Source organism: Phalangium opilio, unplaced genomic scaffold (assembly GCF_054372755.1).
Source record: "Phalangium opilio isolate 3A_F unplaced genomic scaffold, DU_Popi_V2 ptg000013l_1, whole genome shotgun sequence".
Lineage (NCBI taxonomy): Eukaryota > Metazoa > Arthropoda > Arachnida > Opiliones > Phalangiidae > Phalangium > Phalangium opilio.
In genome coordinates, this window is record NW_028324148.1 from 4,232,097 (window position 1) to 4,242,556 (window position 10,460).

At 36.4% G+C, this 10,460-nt stretch overlaps 1 long non-coding RNA gene across 1 annotated transcript; it reads right to left on the minus strand.

The window, feature by feature from the left end:
* Positions 1-3,976: 3,976 nt before the first annotated feature.
* Positions 3,977-6,160, minus strand: LOC149707870 (uncharacterized). The gene is made up of 2 exons (XR_016380592.1): positions 5,607-6,160; positions 3,977-5,537 (listed from the first exon to the last, which is right to left on the minus strand). It is a non-coding gene; the product is annotated as an uncharacterized LOC149707870 (long non-coding RNA).
* Between the last annotated feature and the right edge of the window lie 4,300 nt (positions 6,161-10,460).

Below are 10,460 nucleotides of genomic sequence, written 5' to 3' on the forward strand. Positions count from 1 at the left end.
AAAATACAAGAGCGTGATGTATTGATATCCAGCGGGAAGTACGTATTTTTGTGTCTTCTCCGTGGCGATTACAAAGATGGTCGTCCCGTTAAGATTTCGACCAAAATATCAAGTTTTGAAAATCAAAATGTCACTTTGAGCAAGATGCTTTTTAAAACTAAAGGGGTGATTATTCATAAAGGTCAATCGTTGGCCGAGGGACATTATGTGAACTTTGTGAGAAAAGACAACGGCTGGTACGAGGTCAGTGATGCAATAATCAGAAAAAGGGAGAGATTCGTCAGTAACTTGACTGACGTCACTGTTCTGCTCTTGGAAAAAGTCCAGACACATTAAAGGATCTAACGTGATTGAAGAATCCATATCAAATTTACCCCGGGTAAAGCTTAAAATTTCAATATTCGTACCAGAAAGGAGCATCATATCTGTCAAAGATATACTAATAGTTTCATATTCCCTTTAAAGTAATTTATGATTGGGTAAAATTGTTAATTCTCGAGCAAGTTAAAGGTTTACAATGGTTCGAGATAAATTTTGATGTTGCCCAGACTATAATAACCGTGAATGGGAGAGGAAGGAGGATTGTAGGGCCATGCTATTGTTTCGAAAAAAGGCGATGATTCTTGAATTAATTTTTAAATTTTCTAGTGAAGGGTTTTGCCTTGCCCCAATGGTATTTTATATAAAAACAAGTTAAAAACGTAGCCCCTGTTGGTAATGCTATGTGATTAAATATAATTCTTTAATAAGCTGGTGTTACTATTGAGACAAACTCATATTATTAGTTAACATTGAACAGATTTTTGGAACTGAGATTTAGACACTCGTACACAAATTTTAAATAAATACTGATTAAAATTAATATATTCGAAGAGTTCTCTAAATATCAGTTTCGCAACTACCATTTTTCTCTTTTAAGCACGCTATATTTTTTTTTACATTAAGACGCTCATAATTTTTTTTTGCATTAACAATTTCAAACCGTTCCAAAATAAGTCCACGAGGTTTTATAAACTAAATTAATTTAATCTAATATCATACTGTTTTAATTTCAACCCCTGTAGCGAAGATTTTGTGTTTAAATATTATTTATTAATATAACCTTTTCTTTGTATAACTTACCAATAATGTGTACCCGACCCAATCTAATACCACTTTCAAAAATTTATTTTAAAGTATTTAATAGCCATATGAACTTATTAATTTGTCCCACTAACTAATATCCTACTATTGTTGTATAATTTGTTTTTATAAAGTTTGAGAATTATTTCCCCAATTGCGGTTACCAAAAAATATATATATATATTACATTACCCGTGTAAATAAAATAACTAAAACATTTTTTTTTTTCAATTAATATTCCAGGAAGTTTTGCATATTCTCTTTGTGTTTCTCACCAGCTGGAGTAGTCTGAGTGACGGGTGCCATTGATTAAAACCAACAGGGGTAGCATTTGCAAAGCCTTTTGGAATAATTTTTTTTCTTCAAAATTTTATAACCTTTTCATTGTCCCTTTGGTAACCCACGCGCAAAACAATAATTGTCATGTTCTAGCAGCACTGTTTTCAAACTTAAAGCTAAGAGTTGCCTGACATAATTTATAAAAATTGACCCTCAAAATCTCATATTTAAATGAACATATAATAGCCAGTAAATGGTAAAGTTTTCTTTCGCCTCCTCCCCCTCCGCCCCTTTACATAACTAATATAACGAAGAACAAAATTATTTCGACAAAAATGCTACGAGCAGTTCATATGTTCAACTTTGAAACATGCAATTTAAAGACTATTTTCGTACAACTACAAGCGTATTGTATCAACACGTGCCAGCTGCTAAGCTTCAACAGAAAGATAATTCATCATAGCCTTTACCAGTATAATAAAAGATTAAAACTACACAGCCAAAAAGTATGAACATCATCATTATAAAAAACAACACCACAAGACTTCGATAGACAGATCAAGAAATATAAATATTCAACTTCTATGCCGAAATAACAGACACTTTATAGACGTATGGCGTATGCAAAGAATGAGAGCGACTTTGGATTAAAAACAGCAAAGATATTCAAAGAAATAACCCTCGTATTTGTTGAGTGAGTGTCTATAGAACGTCAAGCTGTACCAAGGCCAAATAATACGTGTCAATTATTTAATTTCCCTGCATAGTTATATAACGGCTTGGCAAGCCTTGCCTTCAAGTTCATCAACACAATAGAAGTTCATAACAGATATGATTTTGCTAAAAAAACTTTTTTGAACAAAAGTTGCTTCAACGTTATTAAAATTTAGAAAAGCAATGGTTTGTTAGTAAAATTATGTACTTTACTATGTTGGGAGTTTGGGCGCACTCCTGTAAGCCAAGCTTCTGGGCGACAAAGTTTTGAGGGAATAAGGGACTTGTCAGCATGCCTACCCTACAGGAACTGACTACCCCGTGTCCGCGGGTGGTGAAATACCCCAAATCCCCCTCCTTCACCACCCGATTAAACCTCAAGTACTTCACTCGTAACTCTAAAAAACCCAACTGTGATTAACCGCCTAATCACCTTGGACTTCAATTTAAATTTCCATTGAAACGCCTTATGAACGTTATTTTACGGACGTTTGCCAAACAAAACAAGCTCGATGGAATTAGTAAAATAAAGCTGCCAATTAATGACGTTAAGCAGTAATGCTATTTGAGTTCAAAAGTAATAAATATCAAAACAAAATAAAATGGACTGGAGATGTCGCTAACAAACACAAGGCACATCATTAACTCTCTGAACTAAATTGCAGATTCTACATTAACATAACAAAATCACGCGCGATGGAGCTAGTAAAAAAGCTACCGATTACTGAAATTAACCATTAACGCCATCTTAGTTCAATAGTGAAACACAAGGCTCCTCATTAACTGTGAACTAAACTGCAGACTCTACATCAATAAAACAAAACCAAGCGCGATGGAACCAGTAAAAAAAGCTACCAATTAATGACATTAACCACTAACGCCATCTTAGTTCAATAGTGAAACACAAGGCTCCTCATTAACTGTGAACTAAACTGCAGACTCTACATCAATAAAACAAAACCAAGCGCGATGGAACCAGTAAAAAAAGCTACCAATTAATGACATTAACCACTAACGCCATCTTAGTTCAATAGTATTAAATATAGAAAAAAAAATAAATCAACTGGATTGAAGATGTCACTAACGAAATACAAGGCGCTTCATTAACTCTCTGAGCTAAACTGCAGATTCTACACCAACAAATCACTACCCTTTTTAAAAAGCATCTTTAAGTATATTAGCAGTATTTTAACAAACTCCCCCTTCCCTTTTTTATACCTAAAATAATTTAACATTAAAACCCATGCTTACTATTTTTCTGGCTATTATATATTCTCAATTATACAGTCCTAGGATTACATGTGTATAAATATTTTTTCATCATTGAATTATTCACTTGAGAGATTAACAAAATGATTATTGGTGCTCTAACGTTAATGTTGAACTTTTCACACTTTTTAAATCCAACCTTCACGTATGACTCTCTTTGAACATTTTTTTAATCCCTCTCATGTATTCATAGTGAAACTTACATTTTAGATTCAGTTAAAATTAATTATAGTTATTCCTAGCTTTTCCCTGTTAAGGTCTATTTTTTGACAGTTAGGACGCTATCACTAATTATTCTCAAAAGCCTTTCTGGTGTCCAAAATAATTTTCCTTATAAAGTTATGAATGAAACCCTTTAAAAAATACGCAACTATTAGCTTTAAACGTGAAAAACAAAATTTTTATTTACTGGAAAATAATTATAATGAATACCATAAATAAATAACAACCAGGGAAATTCAATTCCAAATTGCGTCCTATAAATAAATGTAGCAATTATCAAACCAAATGTGTTTTTAAAATAAATCTTTAGCACATGCCAATAAAATAATAATCATACGTGTTTTAACTTTGAAAAAAAGTTTAACAAAAATATTCTTAAAGCAATTTATTGTTTTAATGACTTTTAAGTAATTACTGAACAGCCATAACTTTAAAAAATTACAATTTATATTTTAACTATTATATAAAATAAATAATACTATTAACCCTAACTTTTGTCATCAATAAACTACTGTAACTCTCATTTCACTTTATTTATCAAAGGTAAAATAGTTACCATTAGTTTCATAAATACTACTAAATAATTTGTTGATCCTATTATTTCCTATATTCAATGATAAATCTAAGCACAGTTCCATTGCCAGACTCCCGTAGTACGCTGGCTAATCATTTATCATCTATCCCAATGGCTAAATCCAATTAAAATTGTACTTAAGGACAGAGCGAAAAATAAAATATGCCAAACTACCACACTATACGGAAGAGAAAATCTTTTTAAGACGCGTTATATTTATATTATATTATAATTATTATGATATTGCCAGCTTTTCCAAAACACTACAAAATTGTATTTCTTTTCCCCTGAAATATTGCCAAATTATTGCTAGTTGTCTTATTTAATGCCACTTTTAACAAAAAAAATTACTATTTTAGTTTCTTAAATTAGGTTAAAGTTAATCACAAAAGATGGTAATCTATATGTTGAATCTCGTGTAAAGGTTAAGAGAAATATCCGTTCTGAATAAGATCTTGTTGACACAATGACATTGGAAATGGGGTTAACGTGAAAGCAACTGGTATATTCTGGTCTGGGTTCATCAGAAATAGTCGAACTAAAATCTTTGTCATGACATCACACCCTCGTATATCTACGAATTTCATCAGCTTAAATTAAGACTAAAAATATTGATGTGACGTCCCCTTAGCTAATAACTCTCAGTCTATTGAATGACAAACTATTTCCTTTTCTGCAGCTAGCGGGAATGAGCACTGAAATAAATTAATCACCACCGCATGTACGCAAAATTAATAAAAATTAAGACCGAAGTAACAGATATTAATCAAAACGCGTCTTGGATTTAACCAAGACCTACAAAGTATCGATAAGAACAAGGTTAATCACTTGACTGAATGCGCAGATATTGAAACTTTTTTTTTAATTAAAACTTACATGCTTAAGAAAGTATGTTCCATCACCCTATTCCATTGAATAAACTTACTTTACTGGTAGTAAATTTTTTCCCTCTCAATAATTTGAAAAATTTACTTATCTCGGGTTTTCGAGCACAATTCCATTCCCCGAAAACATTTTATAACTACATTTATTATCACTTTTAAGAGTTTTCGTGTGGAAAAATACCTCATAACTAGTAACTACACGTAACAATGAAAAAACGATTAGGGGGTAGTCTGCTTTAGCTTCTGCTGCGCCCGATACGAACAAGGAGGATGTATAGTTGTATACCCCCCTTGATAGAAGTACGCCTTGTGCCATTCTCATGCCTTGTCTTTCGCTGGCCTCGTCACCAAGGCAATAGCCCACTCAATTACGCGTTAAGCTGCTCGAGAATTCTGTGTGAATCACTTTTTAAGGTATTCGTCAGCAAATAGTAATTGTTTTTGAGAGCATTCCTCGCCTTGAAATAGGACAACTACGAAATAATTCGACCAAATTGAAGTTTAAATATTCGAACAAATCTTATTTTATAAATATCTTCTACCATTTCAATTTCTATAAAACTGTTCTACCAAATGCATAAAGAGTGCTACCAGAAGTCTCTGGGGCTACTAGAAATACAACATTTACTATAGGAAGATTCGCAGCGACAAGTTTAAAAATCCCATATTCCTTTAAAAACCGTTAATGCATTATCCTTGTTCCTGAAGATATACAGACTAAGTAGCAGAGTCGAGCCACAGCGTCGTAGATCACGCGACTTGGTGAACGCGGGCTATTTTTCAAAATAACCAAGTCATAAATTTCAGGCTACGACCACGCTTAAGTTAACAATTACAACAAAGAAAATCAAAAAATTACGAATATCATGCACGCCCCTACTGCTTGCGAACCATAGAAACGCCATGGCAGAACCGTTTGAACATTGTCTGTCGTACCGTTGCTATAGACCCTTTTTACGTAAAAAAGAGATGTCAATCCTTAGTATCGGGACATATGGGAGGGGGGGGGGTTTGACCCCTCGCCGTCTCTGCTCTATTTATGATCTTTCCATCGACTCGACTCACTCGAGCGAGATGGAAGGCAAAGTTTTACCCCCGTGTCTTTCCATATCGAAGTGGTCTACTAACATAAGTCAGTTTAACCAAGAGTAAAAATCATAACGTCCATGTTGAATGTGCTGCCATTGTTGAAATTTGCACTAAAATTAACAAAAGGTTTCACTATGGAGCGTTCAGGGCATAAACGGGGATATGTTAGCAACCTATTAACGACACAATGTCATACACGTACTCTCTTAAAAGTGATAATAAATGTAGTTATAAAATGTTTTCGGGGAATGGAATTGTGCTCGAAAACCCGAGATAAGTAAATTTTTCAAATTATTGAGAGGGAAAAAATTTACTACCAGTAAAGTAAGTTTATTCAATGGAATAGGGTGATGGAACATACTTTCTTAAGCATGTAAGTTTTAATTAAAAAAAAAGTTTCAATATCTGCGCATTCAGTCAAGTGATTAACCTTGTTCTTATCGATACTTTGTAGGTCTTGGTTAAATCCAAGACGCGTTTTGATTAATTTATCAAGGCCTCAACCTCCAAAATAGAGGTTTCTAATTCCGTATAGTTGAAATTAGCCTGACCTAAGAGTTTTCTTAATGCAATTTTGGTGGTGCGAGCAAGTCGCTCCCACCACCCTCCATGCCAGGGTGCCCTTTCAACGATAAACTTCCATTGAATTCCCTTATTACCAAAAAATTCCTGTAGCTCCCGCTCTTTAAGATTTCTCCAGATATTGCACAAATCAGTGTTGGCCTTTTTGAATGTTTTCGCGTTATCAGTATATATGACTGATGGTAACCCCCTCCGCGAAATTATCCTTCTCAGGGCTAAGATGAATTCATCCGTGCTAAGGGAAGGGACCAACTCCAAATGGACCGCCCGGGTAACCGCACATGTTGCCAAACAAATGTATACCTTTTTATTGTTAAGGTTTCCGTCTTTCACAAACAAAGGTCCCGCAAAATCTATTCCCATTTTCGCGAACGGTGGGGATTCATCTATCCTATCTGACGGCAAGGATGCCGTTGGCCTATCCGCTTGTTTCACTGTAGTTTTTCTACAATTTATGCAATTTTAACCACTTTCCTTGCCAATTGCCTGTTTGCGGGAATCCAATACCTTTCCCTGTTTTGAGTTATAGTATCATTGATACCTCCATGCAATACCTGCTCGTGCCTCCTCATCATTAATAGCTTAGAAAAATGAAGATTTTTACTGAGAATAATGGGGTGCTTTTCTTCGAAACGTAAATTAGAACTCTCGATCCTCCCCCCAACACAAATAATTCCGTCTATTAACATCGGACTTAACTGTGCAATTTTAGAGGAATGCTCAATTTCTTCCCCCTTTTTTAAGGATCTTAGCTCCTCTTCATATTCCTCCGATTGAATGTCTCTTACCCAAGTCAATTCCGCGTGCAACATTTCCACCGCGCTAATTGGCCCTATATTTTTATTTCTATTAATGAATCGGAATACGTACGCAGTAATGCGCAAAATCTTATCTAACGAATTGTGCCTGTTCAAATCCAATATGTGTTGAATGCCAATTTTTTGCTTAACACTAACCCCAAGAATTAATTTTCGCCTTTCGTAGGAAACCACTTCCAGATTTGTTTCTGGAATTGATTTAGGCCAGTATTCTTCAGTTTGTTTCAACCATTTTGGGCCCGACCACCAAAGTTCGCTTTTTAACAGGTCCTGCGCTGCCATACCCCTTGTTGGAAGATCAGCCGGGTTTTCAGTCCCCGGACAATGACCCCATACTCCCCCTTTCGTTAAATTTTGAATCTCTTGAACCCTGTTGGAGACGAAAGGTTTCCAACTCTTAGCCGCGCTCGTTATCCACCCCAGTGCGATGGTTGAGTCTGTCCAGAAAAATAGGCGATCCAATTTATCTTGAAATGTTTCCCTAATATAATTCGTTAATCTCGCCCCTATTAAACATCCCATCAACTCCAGTCTAGGAATTGTTTGACTTTGATCCTTGTCATTTCCTGAATTTTTTATCGGCGCAATCCTAGTTTTAGAGACCACCAACGCCGCCCCCACCTGATTGTTCTCCGTTTCATATTTGACGTAGACTGCTGCCGCGTACCCTTTCAGACTAGAATCGCAAAAACAGTGCAATTCTAATCGTTTTAATTTTCCATCAGTTTCCCAAAAGTAATTTCTGGCAATTTTGACATCGTTCAGAACGGGCAATTCCGAACACCAACTCAAGAATTGTTCGCTTATATCGGCTGGGGTTTCGGAGTCCCACCCGATTTTTTCTCTTTGCAGCCACAGCTTTTGAAATAGCATTTTACCCCTAATCACAAAGGGTGAAATGAGACCCATTGGATCGAAGATCTGAGAGATCAAGCTTAACATATGACGTTTCGTGTTTTTAACTTCCTTGCTATAGGAAATTATGCTGTTCAGGTCATACTTGAAACAGTCTGATAGCGGTTCCCATTTAATACCCAAGACTTTGGTCTCTTTTTGCATGATCCCCTTTTCAAACAAGCCTCCCTCGTATTCATTCCACTTCGATATCAATTCTTGACTGTTGGAACCCCACTTTCTAAATTTCATACCCGCCCTTTGCATGGTTTCTGCCGCGCCTACCGATATCTCGAATGCCTCGTCTACTTCGTCCGCTCCAGTCCCCAGGTCGTCGACGTACAAATCTTGATCTAATCTCTCTTTGACTCTTTTGTCCACCCCGTCGCTCTCCTTTAGATGATGCTTTATTGTGCATGCTAGCAAGAACGGACTACTCTTTACGCCGAAAGGTACCCGCGTTAGTCTCATGGTTGTAAAGTCCGAATGACTAATTTCCCCGTCCTTTTCTTGCACCCATAAGAATCTGGTGGAATCCTTTTCTTGATCATCCAATTTAATTTGAAGGAAAGCCTTCTCTATATCCGCTACCATTGCAATTTTGTGCTTCCTAAACCTCAATAGGAGGAGAAGAAGATCCGGATATAGATTGGGCCCCTGTGCTAAACAATCGTTAAGTGATGGAGCATTGTAGGCGTGTGAGCTCGCGTCATAAACAACCCTTAATTTTGTGGTTTCCACATTTTCCCTAACCACCCCTTGATGTGGAAGATAGTATGTCCCAGGTTTTGATGCGCCTAATTCATTTTTAGGGACCTCCTCAATGACGCCGTTTTCCAATTGATCTGCTATGATACCCTTGTATTCCTCATAAAATTTGGGTTTACCTTCAAATTTTCTAATTAACCCTTGCATTCTTTTTGACGCAACCGCGAAATTGTCAGGTAGGGTTTCTTTTGTCACCAACCAGGGGAAATTAACGCAGTACCTACCATCTTCCATTTTAACTGTGTCAAAAAAGTTGTTTAGCGTCACCTCATCCGAGATGCCTAGACTTTCCTTTTCAGTTATGCCCAAACTTTCTAAGTTCCAAAAATTTTCCAAGGTTTGGTGCACCTGTTTTTGACCTACTCTAACCAACATTGTTTTTACGGATTTACCTGTTCCGTTTCCACCCCGTTTGACTACCATATCTGTTGGCCCCTGAATAGTCCAACCCAGCTTAGTTTGTTGGGCCATTAAATTTGAAGACAATCTTTCAAAATTTTCTATGGCTACATCCCAATAGTGATCAGCGCCAATCAAAAGATCACATTGCGTGTTTGAGTTTTCGATACTTTTGGTATCTTCCGCCATTTTTAATCCCTTTGATTCCATTATTATTTCTAAATCACGCAATGAGTTAGCACTGCCAACCGCCTCGTAGCAGATGAACGGTAACTCTATAGCCACTATGTCTGAAAACTCGTTTTTATTGTCTCTATTTTCAAGCCTTAATTTTACCATTTTTGCTTTAGTCTCTCTGGGCTCTTCGTTCCCACAACTAAATATTTGTAGGTTTTGTTCGCCAACAATTGGAAGCCCTAACTTTCTGGACAACTCCTCTCTTATAAAAGTCGCCTCGCTCCCTCCATCCAAGAAACATCGTATTTTCGCCCCCTGCTGCGAATGTGTCGGGTTCTTTAGAATACCAACCACAGTTTGCAGTAAGACTTTTCTATCCCCCACGCTACCAACCCTTGCCGCTGCCGAATTGACTTGGACAATTTCTTTAGCGTGTGTATTTTTATTTTCATCGTTTTCCGACCCATTCTCGACGTTTTTAGAATTCACCTAATTTTTGTAGCATATCGCGTAATTATGCCGCCTGTGGCACCCTTTACATCTTTTAAACTTGGACCTACAATGTTTAACCCCGTGTCCTGAGCGAAGGCAAATATAGCACCTAAAAGTTTCCGCGAGAATTTCCCTTTTTCTTTCCAATGAATGATTATTGCAATTTACTGACTTATG